This window comes from Symphalangus syndactylus, chromosome 17 (genome assembly GCF_028878055.3).
Source record: "Symphalangus syndactylus isolate Jambi chromosome 17, NHGRI_mSymSyn1-v2.1_pri, whole genome shotgun sequence".
Classification (NCBI taxonomy): Eukaryota; Metazoa; Chordata; class Mammalia; order Primates; family Hylobatidae; genus Symphalangus; species Symphalangus syndactylus.
The window spans coordinates 65,560,039-65,584,796 of record NC_072439.2 but is presented as its reverse complement, the minus strand read 5'-3'; positions in this window follow the sequence as shown (position 1 = coordinate 65,584,796).

The window sequence follows — 24,758 nt, the reverse complement described above, 5'->3', positions numbered from 1 at the left end:
GTGAGGAGATTGAGGCAAACTTGGGTGCCATCCCAGGAGGACTGTTTAAGTAAAGTGTGAAGTTGATGCTGTGTATTGTAATTCATAGTTAATAACAGCAAATGTGCTTATAGCAACATATTTATTACTTGATTTTTTAAATGTAGTATCAAGTACAAAAATTAAAGAATGAAATGAAATATATAGCATGCTACTATTATTCAATTAAAACATGCTTAGAAAATAATGTGCACATTTATACAGGACATTTAAAGCTTATTAGCTTTTAAACTTCTATTGAAATTGACTCCCTCCAGTCCAAAACCCACTCTGCAACGCTGTAACCAAAAGTTTCCAAAGAACCCTTTCTCATCTCACATTTTCATACTCCTTAAAATGCTTAATGAAAGTAGTAGTTGTATACCTTCTCAAAAAATGCATCACTTAGCCATTTAACAACTGCAATCTGCTTTTCTGGTTGTGCTACCCATTCCCAATTCAATGCTATCCTCGAAAGCACTCTTGGTGGTATCAGACACTTATTCATGTATTTGTCTTGCTCAAATTCCATGACACTAGTGTGTGTGCATGTGTGTGTGTGTGAGAGAGAGAGAGAGACAGAGAGGAGAGACACTTTGGCATCAATATAAATGAGTACATTAATAAAGTTCCTAGCATCTTGACCACCACTGGCAGCTATTTGTTAAAGGGATTACACTTAAATCTCTCTTAAAGATTTTCAAATTACCATTTCCACTTACTTGCTGAAATCACATCTTCTAACAGAATATTAACCCCAAATTGAAAACATTTTAATGACACATTCTGAGCTATTTTGAGGCACTGAGTTGGGTTCAGAGTATAATACAGCACATTTACCTGTCTGCTTCTGGTCTTCTAATGTCATTCATTCTAACTTGGGAACCGAAGACTGCTTCTGCTTTTCACTGTTTAATCTTTACTGACATGATGCCATTTTTTTAATCTTTTGATCAGAATAAAACATTTTCACTCAGTTTAATCTCAGGTTTTAATATCTTTCATAGGTTTTACATTTGCTTTCGTATACAATAGCTAGTATAGTGCTTCTTCTTCCATATATACATATATACATATATATATATATTTTTTTTTTTTTTTTTGAGATGGAGTCCTGCTCTGTGGCCCAGGCTGCACTGCAGTGGCGCGATCTCGGCTCACTGCAAGCTCCGCCTCCCAGGTTCACGCCATTCTCCTGCCTCAGCCTCCCAGTAGCTGAGACTACAGACGCCCGCTACCACACCCGGCTAATTTTTTGTATTTTTAGAAGAGACGGGGTTTCACTAGGTCAGGGATCTCAATCTCCTGACCTAGTGATCCGCCTGCTTTGGCCTTGCAAAGCACTGGGATTACAGGCGTGAGCCCCCGCACTTGGCCCCTTATATTTTTAAAATACTTAAGACTAACGTGGTGTCTTAATTTTATATGCCATCCAAAAATGTCTAACATTTTACCTATTATATATTAGGAATCCTTAAATTTTGCTGAAGTAATAAAATTTCTGCCTTGGGGAGAATAACCACAATAAGAAAAGTTTTTACAAAACTGTACCACTGGAAGAATTTTTTCAAGCTAAGAATATGGTGACATGAGTAAGGTACATATACAGTTTAAGAGGTCATAAAAACACTTCACCATTATGATAATATTTTAATTAAATTTTTAAAAAATCAAAATTACAGCCAAAATCCATAATTAACAAATATCAAAATTTTAAATAAAGATAGATTTTTTTTTTTTTTTTGCTTTGGCTCCCACATGACTGAGTATGGCACTAGATGGAAAGGAGGGGTTATGAGAAGACCATGGGATAAATATTCAGAAATAACTATCAAATATGATAAGAGTAAAGAAATATAAAAAACATGTACAGGAAAAAAACAGATATTACACTAACTTTGTTTTACCATAAAATTGCTAGTTAGAGCAGCTTTCATTGTAAGCAGAAAGACAGCAATCACAATAATTTTACTTTTGGTTGTTGTTTTGCGAAGAAACACAAAAAGTTAGCTTGTGATTGACTTAAAGTCAGTTTTAATGTATCACAGAACTTAGAAAATGTGGACCAAATTCCTTAGGGACAATAAGATTTATTTGGAAGATCTTTTCCATTTGTCTCCACAGGTTTGATGTGCCTCATTCATCTCAACATTGCTTCTGTTACTGCCCAGTGCTCTTTTATTTAGTTGTTTTGGATGAATTATTACTAGGAGGACTTGAACCTCTGTGAAATAAAAGTATGTGTATTAGAATGGATGCTTTCTATGGTCTTAAAATCATGAAGTTATCAGGACAGTTCATCAGTGGTATAAGAGGTGAGGTATTCTTACTTCTCCTTTGACTAATGTGTACTCACTCTACTCTCTCATTATGGAAAAACACACAGTACTCTCTCACTATTAGAGCAGTTTTTGGACCATATTTGCATAACTCAGTGATGTGTGAAAAATAAAGAGAGAAAAGAGTCTTAATTTTCAACATTTCATTTTTTTGTAGGAAGTTATCATTACTTACTCTTTTCAGGTTTAGATTTCCAAAGAAGTCATAGAATTTTGGTCACTTCTTATATTGTTAAACTGTTCTATAGGGTTTATTGTGTTGTACCAGGGGAAAGCACTGGTTTTAAAGCTAGGAAACATTAATTATGGCTCATTCTGTTTATATGTGTTTGTGCATAATTAATTTTAGACTTCTGGGTGTTGGTTTCCTCATCTTTCAAAAGTGACAGTTGGAATATGTCATATCTACCTCACTAAAATCTATGTAACTTTTTTGTAATTCTGGAAAGTATTACCAATCTCCACAACTTCAGAGATATAGAGTCACTTGCATATTTTAGGTAGATTAAAAAATGAAAAATAAACCCCTTATGTAATATTTATTTAGCTTTTTGTAGTTAATGCTATACCATCAGAGCACCAGAGCACATGACCACATAGCAACATGTAACCTGACTCAACCAGTTACCTCTTAAACGAGGCTCAGCTTTCTCTCCTGAACAGGCAGAGAAACCCAGTTTCAGTTCTCTTCTATGGAATTTTATTCCAAGTCTGCAAAAATATCCAGTCATGTACAGTTGTCTACATTATCTCTCCTATCCTCTGAAGAATTATTCTCTTCAATTTTGGAAATAGTATAAAGTCTATTTCTAATATTTCTGGAGGCTTATTACAAGTAAGGATCCATGACATGTCTTGGGTGTGAAAAAAACATAAGATGTTCTTGTGTTTCCAAAGAGTTTATAGTCTTGTACAGCATCTCTTTATTGTTTTATCATAGCATTGTTTCCTGTAACAATTAACAATGTGAAATTAAAAGTGTATATATTTATAGATATTTTGTAAATGTTTCAACTTTTTCCAAATAGCTTATTCCTTTCTTTCATGCCCTAAATCAATAACTTTCAACTCTTTTTCTATGAAAAATTATGTTACGATGTTAAAGTTTACAAATAATTCTTAATCAGCATTTTTTAATGTGTCATTATTCTGATTTTATTTTTGTCTAGAGCTGGTATTGGAGAGGTTTGTTGCTATTTAGTGGGTTTTCTGATTTTTGTGCTCGCAATGACACTTCAATTTCCAAAAAGTCCTTCCAGCTTTAGCTTCTTGTTAGTATATTCCAGCCCCTCTTTTATTCCCTGAGTACCAATGACCATATAATGCATAAAATAATTTAATTTCTTTCAAAGGTTTATGAATTTTGTATTCCTTTTTTCTCCCTGTACCTTACAAAACAGTGTGATCAGGCATTTGTATTCTGACAGATCATCTGATTTCTGAATTGTGTTTGAATTCGTAGTTTACAAAATATGTTCTGCAACTCAAGCACTAGGCAAATTTATTTATCCTATACCAAAACAAAACCAAAAACTAATTCTGCTCATAGTAGCTCAATTAATGTTGCCAACCAAAAATTGATTATTTTTTATAGATTTTCTCTTAGTAATATATTATTACCCGGCATGTCTAATGGTTTCTTAAATTAGCCTGGTTATAAAATGCATTGAGGTTTTATAGATTATAATTGTTACAATTAAAAGGATAACATTGTATAATTGTTACCAACAACTCTTGGGCTTCAAACAAGTCATCTTGATGTATATTTGTATCCAAATGATTCTGTTCAGAATGAGATCATGATTCAGTGACCTCATTTTATACACAGCTTATGGATTCCACAGCTCACAGCTTGACTGGTTCTTATGCTTAGAACAGTTTGCTTTTTTTCTGGTGGCTTAGCAACTCACTGGTGCAGTTGTTGGCTTGCCTTTTATTGTCTGCTTAAATATAAAAATTTCAGTTTGTACTGGAGCTTTAAATGCAAGCATCAGAATGGAGTATTTACTAACCCTTAAATTTCTGGTAACCTACTTTTTACATCTTTCTGTAAAACACCATTTTAAAAATATAAATTTTACCCTGAATAGACAAATTAGAGCATAAATGTCATCAACACTTAATACTTTAACCAAATGATCAGAAGTAACATATAAATTGTAATCACTAAGAAAATAATATGCATTAGTGTATGAAATTTCTCAGTTTGCAAGATTTAAAAGCAAAAAAATATAGACAACAATAGAGGAATTTCCAATTCAAGTATTATATTTTATGTTTTAATGTCCTAACTACAAGTACTGCAAATACATCATAGGAAACTTTACCATCCCTGAATAGTTTCCCATTTCGATGGAGGATAAATCATGAAAAGAAGATTATATAATCAAGGTATAAGATTATCCAGAAACTAGGCTACAACAGGGGATGCAATCAAACCTTCCACTGAATTTCCTTACTGCTTTCTCATTTTGCTGAAGCCATTCAGTTCACTCAGTGTCATTAAGTAAAATGGAGCTCAAAAGTCAGAGCAATTACAAGGGAAATGTTGAGAAGATTCAAATTTGTCCTAAAATGAGACCCTGGTCCTGATGTTACACTATATATTAGTTTAATGTGTTTAATTTAGCAACTGCCCCTCAGCAAACACAACATATATAATCAACTGGTTTGCCCTTAGGTTTCAGCACAACTCCTGACAATAACTTTACCTCATCTGTGTTCACCTAATGGGACTTTAACAATGTACACTGAAGTCCAGAGCTACCTGGAGTTTAATTACACAGATTTTAAGCAACTATTATGTGGGGCTAGCATCCAATCTTAGTAAATCAGCAGTTTCCTCTTAAGACTGTACTCCAAGTGTCATGATTAATCCTGAAGTCTGGGTGTCTATTTCCATTCTCCACATGGGCTCCTATTAAACCAGTTATTTGTATGTGTCTAAGCGTAAGAACGTGTGTACATTATAAACAGTAAATTGTTCTCAGCAGCTATGAACAGGTGGTAAGAAATTCAAAGGATAGGGCTACTGAGATGTTAGCCTTTAATGGAACTTCAAAGACAATTGCTATTCTAATTAACTAGAAGAACCAAAGAGAATTCTCATCCTCTTCCCTCATCTTAGCATTGGTCAAGACTGCTAAGATCATTCACAAACACTAATTGTTCAGAATTCTTTAATCTGTTTTATACTAATCATTGTAGTTGTTTAGATTTCTGCTTCTAAACCTGGCTGTCTATATTTTTGTTTGTTTGTTTGTTTGTTTTAGATTGCATTGTGAAATACAAATTCTTGATCTTTATCCCCAGAGGTTCTGCTTCAATTTTAGAAAACATCAGTGTAGAATATCACGCAAATAAGATACAAGGGTTTTAATGCATTTTAAATTTTACAGACTTAATTTTAAAATATGACTTACTCTCTTAACAGACATTCCCCATCTGTTAACCTTGAAGTTATATATGCATCCTTCAAGTACTGGGCCAAATATCTTTTTTTTTCTAAAAATAATTTCCAAAACTTTAATGTCAGACTTAGGTTTTGTATGTGTGTTTGATTTCATTTATTTGATACATATTGGCTTTATGATTATCATGTTTTAGTATATCACAATTATAACTGCGACTTAGAACAAGACTATAGAAGGGATTCTTTTTATATAGTATTTATACATGAGAATTCAATGTTACGCTTGATAACTTTTGAATGACTTGGTGAATGAGGGTAGGGAAACATCTGCTAACCCTGAAAAACTATTCCAGAAATTCCCTAGATACATATAACATGACTATAGGTAAATCATACTGATTATATTCCGAACTTTGAATAATACATAATAAACAGGGCACTATACTCAATGAGAGCAGGTAGATAGGCAAATTAAAGGTCCCAAGTTACTACTTTTACATTTGATTACGTGGAAAGACAAGTAGTCACTCATGAACATAATAACCTTCACCATTGATCTCTATGAGTCAAAGTCCCCCTGACTACAATAGGCAAAATTCCATTACTAAAATCATTTTCTTATTGTTTCCACATGTTAAATGCTTCCATCTGGCCCTTCTGAAATTATGTGAGGCTTTTCCAAAGGCAGTATCTCCTGTGAACCTCAATGTATACAGAATAGACACCACTGAGATTCTCAAAGGGTGTGGTATGCCCTTCACCAGTGGTTTTTGACTCTTTGAATAAGAGGAGACTACTCTATAATATCCTAAAGAATATGGTTTACAGTCTATTCCCTAGCCTTACAAGATTAAACCATTCTAACTCTTTAGTCTTTCTTTCCAAGCTTTCTCACCCCTTAATAAGCACTCTGCAAAGGCAGTGCCAGATTCTTTACTTAATATACTAATGACTCTCTTTGCTTACAAGCTTCAAGGTACTATTTTCAGCAAAAATTACTATTGTCTCTAGAAATCCCTGAGACTATATTGAAATACTAGTTATGAGAGAGAACTTCTATGTCAATAAATTGTCCTCTAGCCAGCCTCCCATGAGTAGTCCAAAAAATGTTGATGATTAACTTCAAACATATTCACAAGTTCATGGTGAAATGTATTAGCCAAGCTTTGCATCACTTCAACATACAAAAGTAAAGTACAAGGTATATCTATATTGAGACCTGACTCTTGGCAATATAGGAAAGTGATGACAGCTATTGAGGAAACAGAGAAATCAATACCATAAAACAAATAAACTTACATGTACATTACATTACAGATGAAAGTTTTGCATCTGATAAGATGGCATTCTAAATTATAGAGACAAAAATTGACTCTAAGATATAATTTTAGAAAAACCATTCATATATCTAATTATATCTATTTAGTATATCCAATTGTAAAAACATTAAATCCATATCTTACCCTATATACCAAAAATTCCAAATATATTAGAAATCTGTATGTAAAAAATAAAATTATACAATTACTAAAGATAGCATTAAGAAAAAAAATTTCTAAATATGATTAAACTCTAGACCCATGAAACAAATGTAAGACCTGAAACTGTAATTGTACTAGAAAGAAACATTTAAAAAAGGCTCTACAACATTGGTCTGGGAAATGATTTATTAGATATATTCTGAAAAGCTCAGGCAACAGAAGTAAAAATAGACAAATTGGACTGCATCAAACCAAAAACTTCTGCACAGCAAAGAAAACAAAAGAATGAAAAGACAACTCACATACTGTGAGGAAATATTTGCAAATCATACATTTGATAAAGGGCTAATATCGAAAGTATACAAATAAACCAAACAACTCAATAACAAGATCCAGCAATCCCACGGCTGGGTATCCACCTGAAGGAGAATAGATTATTATATTAAAAAGATACCTGCATTCCTGTGTTTATTGCAGCACTAATCACAATAGCAAATATATGGAATCAACCAAAGTGTCCATTTAATAGTTGACTGGATAAAGAAAATGTGTCCACCAATGGATGATTGGATAAAGAAAAAATACATATACAATAGAATATTATTCAGCCATAAAAAATGAAATCATGTCGGGCCGGGCACTGTGGCTCACACTTGTAATCCCAGCACTTTGGGAGGCCGAGGCGGGCAGATCACGAGGTCAGGAGATCGAGACCACAGTGAAACCCCGTCTCTACTAAAAATACAAAAAATTAGCCAGACGTGGTGGCGGGCGCCTGTAGTCCCAGCTACTGGGAGAGGCTGAGGCAGAAGAATGGCATGAACCCAGGAGGCGGAGCTTGCAGTGAGCCGAGATTGCGCCACTGCACTCCAGCCTGGGTGACAGAGCGAGACTCCCTCTCAAAAAAAAAAAAAAAAAAAAAAATGAAAGCATGTCTTTTGCAGCAACTTGGATGAAACTGGAGACCATTATCTTACATGAAGCAACTTGAAACCAGAAAGTCAAATACCTCAAATTCTCACTCATGAGAGAGTGGGCCAGGCGCGGTGGCTAGCGCCTGTTATCCCATCATTTCTGGAGGCTGAGGCAGGTGTATGGCCTGAGCTCAAGAGTCCGAGACCAGCCTGGGCAACACGATAAAACACCATCTCTTCTAAAATGCAAAATATTAGCCCGTATGGCGGCGTCCATCAGTAATCCCAGCTACTCGGGAGGCTGAGACGGGAAAATGGCTTGAATCAGGAGACGGAGATTGCAGTGAGCTGAGATTGCGCCATTGTACTCTAGCCTGGGCAACAGAGCTACACTCCATCTGAAAGAGAGAGAGAGAGAGAGAGGAATAATAGACATTGGAGACTCAGAAGAGTGGGAGGATGGAAAAATGGATGAGGAGTGAAGAATAAGAAATTACTCTTAATAGATAAAATGTAAACTATTTTGGTGACAGTTGCACTAAAAGCTCAGACTTTATCACTAAGCACTATATATTCCTGTAACAAAACTGCACTTGTATTCCTTAAATTTATACAAATCAAAAATAGTCAAAAGACCCGTGTAGGTATTTCTCAAAAGAGGACATACAAATGGCCAACAGATGAATTAATAATGCTAAATCTCACTAATCATTAGGGACATGCAAATTAAACCATAATGAGAAATTACTTCACACCTGTCCGGATGGCTACCATCAAAAAGACAAAAGATACATTTTGGTGAGGATAGGGGGACAAAATTTGTGTACATTGTTGGTGTGCAGTAAATTAATATGGTCATTTTGGAAACAGTTTGGAGGTTCTTTCAAAAACTAAAAATAGAAGTACCATATAATCCAGCAATCCTATTTCTAGGTATATATCCGAAATAATTGAAATTAGTATGTTGAAGGGATATATACACTCTCCTCTTCATTACAGCATTATGTACAACAGCCAAAATATGGAAACAACCTAAATGTTCATCAAGAAATGAGTGGATAAAGAAAACATGGTGTATATACACGATGGAGTACTATTCAGCCTAAAAAGAAGGGGATTCTATGACTTGCAGCAACATGGATAAATCAAGAATATTTATCTGTGCTCTGCAATTGGGTGGGGTTGCTAGCTGGGCTCCATGATCAGGCAAAGCTGAAGGCTATTCTCTGTGGTCTGCAGGATAGCCAGCCTGGTGTGGCTCCAGGTTATACTCTGTGATTGGTTGAGGTCAGTAGCTGGACTTCCTGCTGAGGCATAGCCACAGATTGTGCTCAGCAAATGGATGGGGCTGTGGGCTGGGCTTCGCTGTTTATTTTTTCTGCAGGATGGGCTCCACAGGCAATCCAGATAATTAGCTGGGCTCTCTGATTGTGTGGGCCCAGGGTGGGCCCCACAGTAAATCATGGTTATTGGCTAGGTTCTGTGTCTGGACAGAGCTGTAGACTACGCTCCAATGTTTGGTGGGGTTTCTGTTTGAGCTCTTTGGTCAAGACTGGCTAGAAGCTGTGCTTTGAAAGTAGTGGGGTTACTGGCTTAGCTCACAGCCTAGGTTAAGCCTGCACTCTAAAGCTGGGCCAGGGTGCTGGCTACCAACCCAAGCTGGTCAGAACGCTTGAGTGTGATTCCTGATATGATGATGCCATGGTTCAGCTGTGTGGGTGGTTGAAGCATCTGACTTTTCTCATTGTTTACACAATGCTTCTGGCAAGAATGTGGTGCCATTACCAAGACCCAGTGCTGGCTGTTGTAAGCCTTGTCCCTGTTGTTTGTTTCTAGCTGACAAAAGGTAGTCTAGCCCTGCTGATTTCACAGATTTCTTTGTAAGGCAAGACAGAAGTAGGCCTCCCAGGAAGTTCCTCAGAATGGTGAAGAAGCTGAATGTATGCCTTGGGCTCTCTTTGTTCTACTGGAGGAAATGTGGGCCTAGGGGAAACCTCTCAGTGTGGTGCTCTGCCTGCCTGAGGAAGAGGCAATGCCATCAAAATAAATATGCTCCTCTGAGCCCTCTTATGTGGCTTTTGTTAGGTTTTGTGGTCCAAGAGGGTGCTTCATCTTTATCCCCAGTTTCTGGGATTTTCACAAAGACATTTTTTTGTCTGTGAGTAGTTGCTATGTAAACTCTTTGTGAGGAGGGCTAAAGCTAGGGACCTCCTATTGTGCCATCTTGCTATTTTCATCTGCTCTAATGAGAAAGATTCTGAAACTTCTCCAGTTTCTAGTTGTCCTTACCATCTTCACTATTCAGTTAGGAATTTGCTCAGATAGACGCACAGATTGTTTAGTGTCATTTGTTGGATCCCAGAATAGATTTAGCCCTTATCAATTTTCTATTTTACCTGCTACTTTGAGGGGAGGAGAAGATCTAAAGTACATTTTTTTCTTTGTTCGCTTGTCTTTTAAGTTGATGTCCCTTGGCAAATGACTCTCAACTAGTCACTGCTATAGTCTGGCCCTTAGTGGCTATATCTGTTGGTCCTATAAGCCTGAAAAGGAAGAACAGCGAAGTGTCTCTAGAGCTGGGACAGGCTCTAAACAAGGTGATGGAAAACACTCAAGAGAGGAGCTGAGGTGACTGAGCACTCTCCACTGAGGCCTCCAGTTCTTGAGGCTTAACATGTCTGTGAGACTATATCCCTGAGACTGCAGCCCAGTGAAGAGTACTCACTCTGTTGCAGACACAGCACTGATACACAGGTTGGTGTGGAGTGAGGCTAAATTCTACATTTTTAAGTCAAAAAGCTACTGGGAAACATTGTCTGCAGTAAGTCTTTTTTTGTAAAAAAAATATAAAAGGTGTACAGTGGTGAAAAATGTATGCATTTGCTTATGTATGTATAATAGAAATGATGATAAATGAATGAATATATTTACCTGCGTAATTTAGTTGGAGCTCGGTTGGGGAAGCTAAGAAGAAAGATGCTACTCTAAGTCCTGCATAACTGTTTGCATAATTTTGACTTTAAAAACCATATTATGGTTTATATGTTCAAGCAAATCAATCAACAAGGATGGCAGGAAAAAAGAAAAACTTCATACTGAATATAAACAAAAAATTGAATATGATTTTATATAAAATTCTAACATAATCACAGAATTTTAGAAAAGAAAGAACTTTTAACATGTTATTTTCATTGTGTATCTTTAATTGTATATATTGTGAAGATAAAACAAAAGAACTACAAAGATAATTTGCACTTTAATCAGTAAGGCTGTTTTTGGTAGTGTCACAATTCTGAAACTATTTTCTGCCTACTATATGATTGACAAATAAGCAATATACTGATGTCTAGAAGAATTAGATGTTTCCAGATAGGAGAAACAAGATACAAATATTAAATGAAAAAAGATAAAAAGAACTTTATAGCTTTGGATTGGAAAAAGACTTATCATTATTAACTCAAAATAACATAATGTGATGTTTGGTGTGATATAATCTATATCCTAATAGCAGTAAAAAACAAACAAACAAACAAAACCAACCAAACAAACAACACCTAGGATCTAGATATTGATTTCTAAATACTATTTTCCATGGGAAGGAACCAAGGATCATTTGGATAATGCCACTTTCTAGACTGGTGCAAGGGAAGTATAAATGATGCATAAACCAACTTTCTCTGCTATAAAAGTGTTTAAGAAATAGGAGATGTTTCTAGCATACAGGAGCTAGCTTGAAATGTTTCCCATTGGCAAACATTTGTAAATATGAGTGGAGCATTTATGGATGTTCATTTTATTAGTTTTACCAGTAGTTTGTGTGTTTGAAATTTTTTCAAATAAATACCTTGAAAAATTATGAGACCCTTTAATAAGTAAGCTAAGGCCATTCACATTTACAGATAGAAGTAAAGATTTGTTACAATTTTTGCATATTATGTTATTATTAAAATGCATATTATGCTATTTTTACTGTTTTTGCCTCAAAGTTGCCTTTTAACTTTTAGATTCCCAGGGTATTTTTGGTTCTGACAGTTCAATATTTGTGCTAATGACTGACGTTATACTAATATCTTTTATAATGTTTATAGTGCATTTTTATTTTACTTAAATTTCTAGTATTTAATTTTTATGATATAATGTGACTTTTTTCTTATTAACTATGTGAAATGATTTGGGTTTATTCCACTTTCTATGTTTGTTCTTCCTCTTCATCTCTTTAGTCGTCACATTTCTAATGTGTAAAAATATGATATCTCCATATTCTTATCCTACAGGTTTATCCAGTTTTATAATTTTCTTTAAAATAATTAAATATAATCATGCTTACTATCATATATGTTGCCGGTTTTCTCAGTCATCAATGGGTTGCTTGAAGCATATCTTCTAGTATAGTCATTTGAAAAGGTCTAAGACTATAGCTCTTTTCCAGTTATTGAATGTTTAAAACTCAGTAAGATTGATATTTGGATCTCTTTTTCTTTTCTTGTGTTGCTTTAAAATATAACTTCACTGTTACGTTGTTTTACATGGTTTTGCCAAGAAATCTGATCCTAATATAATTTTATTTCTTTCAGAATATACTTAGAATTTCTTTGAAATTCTTCAGTATATTTTTTCATATTAAATTACTAGAACATTTATCAGAAATGATGACTTAACATCAGATCTCCTGAGTACATTTTGAATATGGAGATTCAATTTATGAGTATGTGTGTATATTTATGGAAAGATAGTTTGCTTGGTTTATATTTTTAAAAACTATTCCAGTCTATTGTTTTGTTTTTCTTTTACATAAAACCTACCTACAGGTACACTAGGGCTTGTATGCTTATCTTATATATAGATCATTTCTGTAATGCTTTATCTTTTCTAATTTTTGTACTTATTGCAATTTTCATTTATTCTTTAAATATTATTTACAACTTTATAGATATATTTACTCTACCTATCAAGGATTCAATTCTAAAATGATATTTTTCTTTTCCCTTTATTTTCTTTTCTTAAAACTTTTATTTTAGATTAAGGGGTACATGTACAGGTTTGTTATATAGGAGTCCCTAATCAGGAGGTCCTCCCATTGAAGAGAAGCAGGAATTAAGACCTGCATGGAAAACAATCTGGCCACTTTCCATGAGGTGGTTGCACTGTGCTGAGGATCTGCATCAGTTTCTAATAACTGTATACCCTCCAGAGTTTGAGGGCAGCAGTGGCCAGGACTGTGGGAAAGCAGAAATGGCAGCCCAGTGGGGAGTGGTGGCTCACATCTGTAATCCCAGCACTTTGGGAGGCCAAGGCAGGCAGATCACTTGAGGTCAGGAGGTCGAGACCAGCCTAGTCAACATGGCAAAACCCCGTCTCTACTAAAAATAGAAAAAAATAGCCAGGTGTGATGGTGCGTGTCTGTAGTCTCAGCTACTCGAGAGGCTGAGGCAGGAGAATCACTTGAACCCGGGTGGCAGAGATTGCAGTGAGTGGAGATCAGAGATCACACCACTGCACTCCAGCCTAGGTGAAAGAGCGAGACTCTGTCTGCCCCCAACCCAAAAAATAAATAAAATAAAATAAAAAGGCAGCCTTCTTCTCTCTCTGGGAAATTACTCCCAGGGAAATGCAGAGCTGCTACTGGCCCAAGAGGCCAGGCAGGGAATGGCTGGAATCCTATGCCAGTGGGCCTTATCCTCCAAGATGCAGTGGAAGCCAGATCTTCAATCTCTTGCTACCCAGTCCCTTGGATTTGGCTTCTCTCGGGTGCATGAAAGGGAGCGAACTTCCCTCATTGCCAGAGCTACAGCTGCTAATGCCAGGGTGCCTGGAGGTCCAAGGCCCCTGGGATTCTATGTATGCCAGAGTGGCAGCTCTGCCCAGACTCCACATAGCTCTGGCTCCTCTTAGTCATCTTTGCACTGCCCTAATTTATTTTCTCCGTTTGATAAACTACATTTTACATGTACCTATCAGGTCTCTTATGGGGAGGTAAGTTTACTGATTGAAAATAATATGAGATCTTGAGACATAGAATATAAGTATTTAGGACATAGGTGAGTCTGAGATATTTGAACCCCACTTTCATTTATCTATGAAAATCTTCAAAGAAGCAATGATTTATTAATTTTTAAAAATAATTGATTTAATTGATTGTGTGTCAGTTGTGTCATTTTTCTGGTGGTCTTCCTGTTTTCACTTACACAGTTGCAATCAGGATAAGGCAATCAGGATAAGGTAAACATGGGGTTAGGCTTAGGTAGGGCATTTGGAAAGATGGACCCCTTTTTCATTATATTCATTCTTCCTGACCTACTTTACAAGATGGAACAGAGCAGAATTTTTGAGGTTGCAGGGGAAAGCTGTAAGGTCTAGGATTCTGAATTCATGCAACATCACTTCCACTATATTCTATTGCTCAAAACATTCAGAAAGCCTGTAAAGTTTTAGAAAAGTCTCATTACAAAGTAGTATATGTACAGGAATGGGGGAATTCCTTCGTATTAAGCAATCTGTCCTTGACTATCATACACACACACACACACACACACACGTGTGCACACACACACAAAGTCACACTAAAAAACAAAACAGTATAGATTAGGAACTCTTCCTAAACTTCCCTTGTTAGAACAATCAAAGCCCTTCTAATTTCAGATAGCCAGTTTTTTTTTTTTCTTCTGGTTTTCTATGAACTTTTGGAACAGGCTTCCTAAGCTGAGGATGTGTGCCCTTAGCAATCACTGCCATAGTTTCACGTTGCATCTAGTTCCATCTAGACCCCTATTGAGACATAGATGTCAACACTGCATTGCATGGAAAAACTGCATAGCACAGAAAAGTTCTACTCTGGAAGAAAGACGATATACCATAGAGGTATAAGTACTTACCAATTTTTCTTGGTAATAACTAAGGATCATGTAAATGCTAAGAACATCAATTAAAGCAAGGAAGATAAAATATAAATGTCAATTTGGGCAGATTCAGTAACATGAATTCACTTTCCTGAGATTTGGAAGTTAATGTCTCTGATCTGTAACAAAGAAAAACTATTATATTGATCTAGTTTAGATTCATTGATGGCCTGTATTTAATAAACTTGATATCAGGGAATGTCACTAATGAAGAAAGAAGTCCAAAATATAGGAGATAGGAATTTTAAAATAAATTTATTATACAATTTATGGCATATAATAATCACATAGAGGATATATCCATTTACTATGGCTTTTATAATACCTAGCTCACAAACTGAATTTGACTCCACACTTAGTCTTTTAGACTCTTCCAAGCTAGTTATGTATATATTCAGTCACACACAGAATCTTTCCTCAAAAAACTTTGGTGAAGACTTTAAAAGTTAAATCATGTTAACTGGTTATCTCAATAAATGTAAAATACGTGGTAGTTCTTTTAATCACAACATTTACACTAGTGCACAAATAAAGGAAAGAATCACCAAGGCAAATTAAAAGAAATAAACAATGTTGAAGGATTACGTTACTGAATACTGAGACATTATAAAATTGTAGTAAATAGGATAGTATTTGCTTATGGATTGAAACAGATCAAAGTAATTATATTGAAAGTTCAGATATCATCCATAAATATATGAACATATGATTTATGCTAATTGGATGCATATAGTAAAGAGTAAAAAGGGACTGTATTTTCAATAAATATTTCTAAGTCAATTGTGTATCACTGTAGAAAAATACATAACTTGATGCTTATCTCACACCATACATAAAAATGAAGTCAAATGGATTATAAGTGTGCATATTATAGGTAAAATAAAAAATCCTCTGAAAGATAAATATAAGAATATATTCATGACATTGATTGAACTTTTTAATAGAACAGAAAAATTAATAACCATAAAATAATATATTGGTAATTTATTTGACAAATTATAGAGCTATTTATTGAAACAAAAAAGGAACAAAAGCAAAACAAAGACAAGCTACATCAGTAAAGAATAAATGATATTGATTCTTTCAATTCATGAATATGGGATGTTTCTCCATGTATTTGTATCATCTCTGATTTCTCTCAGGAGTATTTTGTAGTTCTTCTAGGAGCGATCTTTCACCTCCTTGGTTAGCTATACTCCTGGGCATTTCGTTTTTTTGTGGCGGTCAAAAAAGGGATAATGTTCTTAATTTGACTCTCAGCCTGAATGTTATTGATGTATAAAAATGCTACTGATTTTTGTACAATAATTTTGTATTCTGACACCTTGCTAAAAGGTTTACACAGATGCTGTTCTATTAAATTAGAAGTTAACTAGAAAAAAATTACCCATTTGTTTAGAAAGTAATAAAAACACTTCTAATTAACTCACGAATATAAGAAAAAAATTACAATTTTTATTTATTTAATTTCTGACTCTTATGAATATACACTAGTATATATTTATTTTATACATGTGATATTTTGATAAAACCATACAATGCATAATGATTAATCAGGGTAATTGTGATATTCATCACCTCAAGCATTTATCATTTCTTTATGTTAGTAACAAAGTTTGGATATTTGTCCCCACTCAAATCTCATGTTGAAATATAATCTCCAGTGTTGGATGTGGGGTGGTGTTTGGATCATGGGGGCAGATCTGTCATAAATGGCTTGAGCTACCCTCTTGGTAATAATTGTGCTCTTGCTCTGAGTTCACATGAGATTTGGTCATTTAAAAGTGTATGGACCCTCCTTTGTCTTTCTCTTGCTCCTGCTTTCTGCATTGTATGTGTCTGCTGCCCCTTCTATTTCCATCCTGACTGTAAGTTCCTGAGGCACCTCCAGAAGCTGAGCAGATGCCAGCACTATGCTTCATGTACAGCCTGCAGAACCATGAGCCAATTAAATCTCTTTTCTTAAAAATAATCCAGTCTCAGGTATTTTGTTATAGCAATGCAAGAACAGCCTAACACAGAATATAGGTACTAATAAGTGAGGCATTGCTGTAAAGATACCTGAAAAATGTGGAAGCAGTTTTGCAGTTGGGTAACAGGCAGATGTCAAAAGAATTTGGAGGGCTTAAAAGAAGACAGAAAAATGAAGGAAAGCTTGGAACTTCCTAGAGATTGGTTAAATGGTTGTGACTGAAATACTGATAGTGCTATGGACAGTGAAGCCCATGCTGAAAAGGTCTCAGATGGAAATGAGGAGCCTATTGGGAACTGGAGCAAAGGTCACACATGTTATGCTTTAGCAAAGAGCTTGGCTGCATCCTGTCCATGCCCTAGGGATTGGTGAAAGTTTGAACTTTAGAATGACAATTTAGGGTATCTGATGGAATAAATTTCTAAGCAGCAAAGCATTCAAAATGTGCTCTTGCTGTTTCTAACAGCCTATGCTCAAATTCAGGAGCAAAGAAATGACTCAAGTTTATATTTAAAAGAGAAGGACAGCATGAAAATTTGGAAAATGTGCAGCCTAGCCATGGGACAAAGAAAGAAAAAGTTTTTGGCGTTTTTTTTTTTTTTTTTTAGATGGAGTCTAGCTCTGTTGCCAGTTTGGAGTACAGTGGCATGATGTCAGCTCACTGCTACCTTTGCCTCCCTGATTCAAATGATTCTCCTGCCTCGGCCTCCCATGTAGCTGGGACTACAGGTGCGTGCCACCATGCCCAGCTAATTTTTGTATTTTCAGTAAGGATGGGGTTTCATCATGTTGGCCAGGATGGTCCCGATCTCTAGACCTCATGATCTGCCTGCCTTGGCCTCCCAAAGTACTGGGATTACAGGCATGAGCCACTGCACCCAGCCACAAAAGCTTTTCTGGGAGAGAAATTAAAGCAGACTATGGAGCAACCACTTGCTAGAGAGATTTTCATAACTAAAAAGGAGGCAAATGCTAATATCAAGACAATGTGAAGAAAGACCTCAAAGCCATTTTAAAGACTTGTGCAGCAGCCCCTCCCATCACAGGCCCAGAGGCCAAGGAGGGAAGAATGGTTTTGTAGGCCAGGCACAGGGCTCTGCTGCCCTTGGCAGCCTCATGACATGGCTCCTTGCATCCAGAGTGTTTCAACTCCAGCTGGGAATCAAAGGGGCCCAGGTACAACTTGAGCTGACACTTTGGAAAATTCAAACCATAAGCCTAGGTGGCCTTAAGGTGGTGGAGTGCAAGAGCAGTGTGTGTTCTTGGCTGTCTCTCCCTAGATTTTAGAGGATGTATGGAAAAGCCTGGGTGTCCAGGCAGAAGCCTGCCGCAAGGGTAGACCCTTCACAGAGAACATTTACTATAGCAATGGGAGGGCAAAGGTGAGGCTGAAGATCCCACAAAGAGTCCCCACTGGGGTACCACCTAGTGGAGCAATGAAAAGGGTGCCAATTATCTTCCAGACTCGAGAATGGTAGATCCACATGCAGCTTGCACTGTGCACCTAGAAGAGTCTTAGGTGCTTGGCAACAGACTGTTACAACAGCTGTGCACCCTGCACCCTGTGAAACCACAGGAGGAGAGCTGTCCTAGGCCTTGGGTTCCCACCCCTAGGACAAATGTACCCCGTATGCAGGATATGTAGTGAAAGGAGGTTACTTTTAAGCTTTAAAATGTAGTGGCTGCCCTACCAGGATTCAGACTTTCCTGAGGTTTATAGTCCCTTCCTTTTGGCCAATTTATCTCATTTGAAATGGAAACGTTTAACCAATATGTATACCTGCATATCTTAGAAATTAATAACTTGTTGTAAATTCTATAGGCTCATAGGTGAAAGAGACTTGCCTTGTCTCAGATGAGACTTTGAACTTCTGAATTAATGTTGGAATGAGTTAAGACTTTGTGGGACTCTTGGGAAAGCACAGTTGTATTTTGCAATGCGAGAAGGACAAGAGATTTAGGGGAGCAGAGGTGGAATGACATAGTTTAGATATTAGTCTCTGTCCATACCTCATGTTGAAATATAAACCCCAATATTGGAGGTGGGACCTGGTGCAAGGTGTTTGGATCATGGGAGCAGATCCCTCATGAGTTATTGTGTCACTGTCTTCTTGACAGGTGAGCTCTCTCACTGTCTTCTTGACAGGTGAGCTCTCATTTAGAGAATCTGAGTTTACATGGAATCTGGTCATTTCAAAGTGCGTGGCACCTATTCCCTACTGAGGCCTCCCTGGAAGCCAAGCAGATGCCACCACCATGCTTCTTGTGAAGCCTGCAGAGCCGTGAGCCAATTAATTTTTTAAATAAATTACCCAGTCTTAAGTATTTTGTTATAGCAAAGCAAAAACAGCCTAATACAGTTAGGGACAGTCTATATTTTAGGGTTTTTTGAAACATACAATAAATCATTATTAACCACAGTCAGCCTATTGTGCTACTGAACACTAGATCTTATTTATTTTATATAGCTTTTTGTAATCATTGATGATGCTCTTTATTCATCACTCCCCACTATCCTTGTCAGCCTCTCTGACCACACTATTCTCTGTTCCCATGAGGTTAATATTTTTTAGCTCACACTTAAGAATGAGAGCATGTAATATTTGTCTTTCTGTGCCTGACTCATTTCACTTAACAGTGTCATTTTCCATCCATGCTGTTGTAAGTGACAGAATTTCACATTTTATGGCTGAATAACATTCCATTGTGTATATGTACCACATTTATCCATTCATCTATCGAACACTTTCATTGATTCTTTATTGAGAATAGGGATGCAATAAACATGGTAGTGCAAATCTCTCTTTGATATACTGATTTCCTTTTTAAGATACGTACCTAGCTGTGGTACTTCTGAATAATATGGTAATTCTATTTTTAGTTTTTTGAGAAACCTACATATTGTTCTCCTTGGTAGCAGTACACATTTACCTTTCTACTGCCAGCATATGAGAGCTCTCATTTCTTCACATCCTTGCCAGAATCTGTTATTGGCTGTCTATTCCATAAAGGATTTTAACTGGGGTGAAGTGGTATCTCATTATAGTTTTACTTTGCATTTCTCTGATGATTAGTGATGCAAAATTTTTTTCATATACCTGTGGGACATTCATGTGTCTTTGTATTAGTCTGTTCTCACACCGCCATAATGAAATACCTGAGCCTGGGTAATTTATAAAGAGTTAATTGGCTCAAGGTTCCACAGACTTACAGGAAGCATGGCTGGGGAAGACTCAGGAAATTTACAATTGTGATGGAAAGCAAGGGGGAAGCAGGTATGTCTTACACGGCCAGAGCAGGAGGAAGAGAGAGAGCAGGGTGGTGCTGCACACTTTTAAACCAAATCTCATGAGAACTCTAGCACAAGAACAGCAAGAAGAAAATCTGCCCCTGATCTAATCACCTGCCATCAGGCCCCACTTCCAACATTGGAAATTACAATTTAACATGAGATTTGGGTGGCAACACAGAGCCAAACTATGTTATTCTGCCTCTGGCCCCTCCAAAATCTCATGTTCTTTTCACATTTAAACCCATTCATATCTTCCCAATAATCCCTTAAATTTTTAACTTATTTCAGCATTAACCCAAAAGTTCAATTCCAAAGTTTCATCTGAGACAAGGGAAATTCCTTCTGCCTGTGAGCCTGTAAAATAAAATAAAATAAAATAAAATAAATAAATAAATAAATAAATAAAAAACAAATTAGTTACAAAATACAATAGGGGTACAGACATTGGACATAAGTTCTCAAAATGGGAGAAATTGGCCAAAACAAAGGGGCAACAGGCCTTTTCTAAGTCCAAAATCGAGTTGGGTAGTCATTCAATCTTAAAGCTCTGAAATGATCTTTTCTGAGTCCATGTCTCACATCCAGGACATGCTGATACAAGGGGTGGACTCTCATGGCTTTGGGTAGCTCTGCCCATGTGGCTCTACAGGGTACAGCCCCCATGGCTGCTTTCATGGGTTGGAATTGAATGCCTGTGGCTTTTCTAGGTACACAATGCAAGCTGTTGGTGAGTCTACATTTCTGGGGTCTGAAGGATGGTGGCTGTTTTGTCACAGCTCCACTAGGGCAGTGCCCCAGTAGGGACTCTGTGTGAATGCTCCAAACCCACATTTCCCCTCTGAACTTCCATAGTAGAGGTTCTCCGTAAGGACTCTTCCTCTGTAGCAGACTTCTTCCTGGACATGCAGGCATTTCCTTACATACTCTGAAATCTAGGTGGAGGCTCTATAACCTCAGGTTTTGCGCTTTGTGCACCCACATGCTTAACATTATGTGAAAGCTGCCAAGGCTTGAGGCTTGCAGCCTCTGGAGCAGTGGCCTGAGACATATCTGGGGCCCTTTTAGACATGACTGGGGCTGCGGCAGCTGGGATGAAGGAAACAGTGTTCCCAGGTTGCACAGAGCAGTGGGACCCCGGGCCAGGCCCATGAAACCCATTCTTCCCTCCTAGGCCTCTGGGCCTGTGATGGAAGGGATTGCCTTGAAGATTTCTCAAATGCACTTGAAGCATTTTCCCCATTGTCTTGGCTATTAATATTTAGGTCTTACTTACTTATGCAAGTTTCTGCAGCCAGCTCGAATATCTGTTCTGAAAATATCATTTTCATTTCTACCAAATAACCAAGCTTCAATTTTTTTCAAACTTTAATGCCCTGATTCCCTTTTAAGTATAAGTTTCGGTGTGATGTGATGTTTTTGCTCACAAATATGAGCACAGGTTGTTAGAAGCAAGCAGGCCATGTTTTCAATGCTTTGCCACTTAGAATTATCTTTTCTGCCAGATAACCTTAATCATCACTCTCAAATACAAAATTCCGCAGTTCCCTAGAGCAGGGGAACAATTCCTCTAACCACTTTGCTAATACATAAAAAAGTGAGCTTTGTTCTAGTTCCAAATAAGTTTGTCATCTTCACCTGAGACCACCTCAGCCTGTACTTAATTGTCCATATCAATATTTGCATTCTGGTCACAACAATTTAACAAGTTCCTAGTAAGTTCCAAGATTTCCCTCATCTCTCGTCTTCTGAGCCTTCCAAATTGTTTCAACATCTGTCAATTACCCAGTCCAAACATCACTTCCACATTTTCAAGTAACTTTATAGCAACGACCCACCTCTCAATACCAATGTTCTGTGTTAGTTTGTTCTTGTACTGCTATAAAAAACACCTGAGACTGAGGACTTTATAATGAAAAGAGGTTTAATTGGCTCATGGTTCCACAGGCTTACAGGAAACATGGCTGGGAAGGCCTCAGGAAACTTACAATCAGAAGGCAAAGGGGAGACAGACTACGTGGGCAGAGCAGGAGGAAGAGAGAGAGCGGGGTGGGTGTGGGGGGTTGTCACAGAGTTTTAAATGGCCAGATCTCATAAGAACTCACTCATTATCATAAGAATAACAAGGGTAAAATCTGCCTCCATTATCCAATAATTTCCCAACAGGCCCCTCTTCCAATATTGGGGGTTACAATTTGATGTCAAATTTAGTTGGGGACACAAATCCAAACCACATCAGTCATCTTTTGAGAAATATCTACTCAGATATTTATGCCATTCGAAAATCAAATTCTTCATTTTTTTCCTTATTAAGTTGTTTATGATCATTATATATTCTGGTTATTAATCCTTGTAAAATGGTTAGTTTGCAAACATTTTCTCTCTCTCTGTGAATTATCTCTTCACTTTTGTTTTTTATTTTATTTTATTTTAATTTTATTTTTGCTGTGGAGAAGCTTTTTGTCTTTAGCGTAATCACATTTTTCCAGTTTTGCGTTGGTGGCCTGTGCTTTTAAGGTCTTACTCAAGCAATCTTGACCAAGATCAATGTCTTGTAGTGTTTTCTCAATGATTGCTTCTAGTCTTTTCACAGTTTCAGGTCTTAACGTTTTTAATTCATTTTCATTTGATTTTTGTATAGGGTGGGAGATAGAGTCTAGTTTCATTCTTTTGCATAGGGATATCCAGTTCACTTATCAACGTGTGTTGAGGAGACTATCTTTTCCCCAATATATGTTCCTGACATCTTTGTCAAAAATGAGTGGACTATAAATGCATGGATTTACATCTGGCTTCCCTATTCTGTTCCATTGGTCTATGTTTTTATGCCAGTACCATGATATTTTGTTTACTATAGCTTTATAGTATAATTTGAAGTCAGGCAATGTGATGCCTCCAGCTATGTGCTTTTTGTTCAGGGTTACTTTGGATATTCTGGGGCTCTTGTTGTTCCACATAAAATTTAAGATTTTTTTTATTATTTCTGGAAGAATGTCATTGGTATTTTGATGGAGATTGACTTGAATCTGTAGTTTGCTTTCAGTAGAATAAACATTTTTACAATACTGATTCTTCCAATTCCTGAACATGAAATATCTTTCCACATTTTTTGTGTCCTCTTCAATTTCTTTCATCAGTATTTTATTGTTTTAATTGGAGAGATCTTTCCTTTCTTTGGTTAAGGTTATTCTTGGTATTTTATTTCATTTGTAGCTATTGTAAATATTACTTTGTCGGTTTCTTTTTAAATTATTTGCTATTAGCATATACAAGTAATACTGGTTTTGGGATGTTGATTTTGTAACCTGCAAACGTAACGAATTAATGAGTTCTAAAAATTTTCTTTTTTTTTTTCCTAGATACACAAATAGGGACAATTTAAATGCCTCTTTTCCAATTTAAATGTCTTTATTTCTTTTCTCTTACCTTATTGCTTTGGCTAGAATTTCCACTACTATGTTAAATGGAAGTGGGGAAAGTAAGCATCCTTGCCTTGATCCAGATCTTAAAGGAAATATTTCAACTTTTCCACTTTCAGTATCATGTTACCTGTGAGTTTGTCATATATGGCCTTTATTATTTTAGGATATGGTCCTTCTATGTCTACTTTGTTGAGAGTTTTTTTAACCAAAAAAGGCTGTTCAATTTTAACAGGTTATTTCTCTGTAGCTATTGCAATGATCATATGGATTTTTTTGTCATTCTGTTGATGGTGATGTATCACATTTATTGATTTTCATATCTCAAACCATCTCAACAACCTGGAATAAATCTTACTTGATCATGGTGTATTATCTTTTTGATATGCTGTTTGATTTGATTTGCTAGTATTTTGTTGAGAATTTTTGCATCTATCTTGTTTAGTTTGTTCTTCTCCTATTTACTTGAAGTATAATGTTATTTGAAATCTTTCTGCTCTTTTAATGTGACTGCGTATTTTTATAAACATTTATCTTAGAACTTTTGCTGTATCCCATAAGTTTTGATAAGTTATGTTTTCAATACCTCAAGATATTTTGAAATTTTCCTTGTAATTTCTTATTCGATGCATTGGTTGTTCAGAAGCATCAGTAGCATGGTGCATAAGTAGCCTGGGAGCAACAGTCTCCCTTTAGCCACAGTATGTACAAGGTTGTGTTATCTATGTTTATGTAACAAACTCTATGATTCTACATAATGATGAAATTGCCTAATGACACAGTTCTCAGAATGCATTCACATTATTAAGCAACACATGATTATATTTGTCATTTTTTTTGAAATTCCTCGTTATTGATTTCCAGTTTTGTAGCTCTGTGATTAGAAAAGGTTCTTTATATGATCTCAATCTTAAATTTTCTAATACTTATCTTGTGACCTGACATATAATTTATCCTGGATAATTTTTTTGTGTGTACTTGAGAAAATTGTGTATTCCATTGCTATTGGAAGAAATAT